Source organism: Macrobrachium nipponense, chromosome 5 (assembly GCF_015104395.2).
Source record: "Macrobrachium nipponense isolate FS-2020 chromosome 5, ASM1510439v2, whole genome shotgun sequence".
In the NCBI taxonomy this organism is placed as follows: Eukaryota; Metazoa; Arthropoda; class Malacostraca; order Decapoda; family Palaemonidae; genus Macrobrachium; species Macrobrachium nipponense.
Window position 1 is genome coordinate 17510886 of NC_061107.1, and position 2500 is coordinate 17513385.

General features: G+C 35.5%; 1 pseudogene; it reads right to left on the minus strand.

Annotated features, from left to right (window-relative positions):
* Positions 1-2500, minus strand: part of LOC135215731 (hemicentin-2-like) — a 107339-nt pseudogene that overhangs the window by 3810 nt on the left and 101029 nt on the right.

Sequence of the window (2500 nt, forward strand, 5' to 3'; positions counted from 1 at the left end):
GTCTAATCTTCGCCTTGACGTAGACTCCCTATTCACAAAAGTACCAGTACAGGACGTTCTTCAGTTTTTAAGGGAAAAATTATCCCCCTATTCAGATCATTTCCCATTGGCGCTTGACAAAATAATAAGTTAGTTGAATTATTTTGCTTCTAATAACGTATTTTCATTCAGGGAATCATTATACAAGCAAAAATTCTGTGTAGTATGGTAGTCCTTTAAGTCCTGTTTTAGCCAATCTGTACATGGAATACTTTGAAAACTACAGTAATAAATGAAATAAAACCCAAAAACATGCTGTGGATGAGATATGTGGAATGATATTCTAACATTTTGGGATAATAGGTGGGGCAATTTTAATGAATTCCTCTCAAAATTAAACGCATTAGTGCCCAGCATCAAATTTAAAGTTGAATGGAAAATAGACAACAAAAATTCCTTTTCTGATGTTCAATAATCAGAGACACGACAGAATACAAATTTACCATATACAAAAAACCAACGTTTTCACTTTCATACATTCACTACTTTAGCTATCACGACATTGCTATCAAGATAGGTGTAGCCAGCAACCTGTTCTTAAGAGCCTTACGAATTTGTTCCCCAGATTTCCTGGAAAAAGAATTTGAACTAATTCGTAGGCAACTTTCGTTTTTAAAGTATCCTGACCATATAATTGAGAAAGCAATTCACAAAGCAAACATAATTTTCTACCGACCCCCTAAAGACAAGACCAGAGATACACCCAACAATAAAATAAAAATTCCACACCTGGACACAATTAAGAAGGTGACTCAGACCCTCGGAAAATCAAAACCCACCCTTTTTTGCATTTTACTTACCCAAAAACCTTAGCCAAATCCCTGATTAAACGTCCCTCAAAAGACATCTCCCAAAGGACACTGGGGTTTACCAAATCCCATGCCAGGACTGTGACCAATCTTTACATCGGATTTACAGGTAAATAAAAACACTTCCCCAGAGATTAATACAACACAAACGGCCAGTTAGGTATGGACAACAGAACTGTTTTCAACCATAAAAATGAACTAACCATAGAATAAACTGGAGTTTGTCACGTGTAATTTATAGCAGCAACTGCCGGTATAAGAGTCAAATGATGGAATCGGCCTTAATAAAAGAGGAGGCAGGTAATGATCTCAAAAGGAGCATGGATTTCAGATACGATCGACAAGGATTTTCATTCAACCAACGCTTAAGAAGGTTAAAGGAAGATTATCAGCGGGGGGTGACCTAAATTGGCTTGCATGTGAATGGACCTCTTGATATAAATGCCACCTTTTCTGTTAACTTTTCTCATTCATCTACCTGAAGAGGGAGACATCAGTCTCAGAAATATAGTACTTTTCTCTCTATATTTTGGTGCTTCTATGGCCTCCTTTTATTAGATGGAATTCTGTTGTAACAGAACATTTTTACCAGTCACATGTATATTATATATAAACCGCAATATATGTATATATAATGTGGATCTATATATATATATATATATATATATATATATATATATATATATATATATATATATATATATATATATATATCCCTATATATATACATATATTTATAGTATATAATATACATGTATACATATGAATATATGTTTTATATATATATATATATATTATATATATAATATATATATATATATATATATATATATATATATATTTTATATATATAATATATATATACCCCTATATATATATATATATATATATATACGTACATATATATAATTAAAGGCCATTTGTAACTGAATGCTGTATATGAATCACGGTGATGTGATAAGATTCATTTCATATATATATATATATATATATATATATATATATATATATATATATATATATATATATATATATATAATATTATATTTGACGTGTCAAAAGTGACAGCTGAAATCTTCATCGTATCGCAGAATAGAGGGAGAAATGGAACCTTATGGGAAATTACCGAGTTCCCTATGTAAATCAGATACTGACGGAGGAGAGGCGGAGATGGGGAGGACATGTCCTTTGGACCACTCGTGGGAGACATTATTTGCCTAGAATAGAAACGTGAGTGGGGCGCAATGCCACAGAGACCCGATGTGTTGCAATGCACTGCCGGCAATGATAATATTGTGTTACTGACTTGCCGTAATTGATATCGATGGTAAACGAACCTTCGTTTTCCTCGTCCCTCTGTTCAAACCAACTGTGCTTCCTTGTAGTAATATTGGATTACACTTATCCTAGGCTGAAATATTAAATCCCCCCCCGCCCCCCACCAACCCACTACCCCTTACCTGTGATGACATGCAGAGTCAAATTGATGGGATGAGTGCAGGTGTTGGTGCAGGTGTAAACCCCCGAATGGGAGGCCGCTGCCCTTTCGCGTATAAAGGTGGCCGTCGCTATGGGCATCCCCACGGGAGTCGGAGACATGGCTCCAGAGGGCGTCGTCGTCGTCGTCGTCGGGGGCGTTGGAGGAGGCGAGT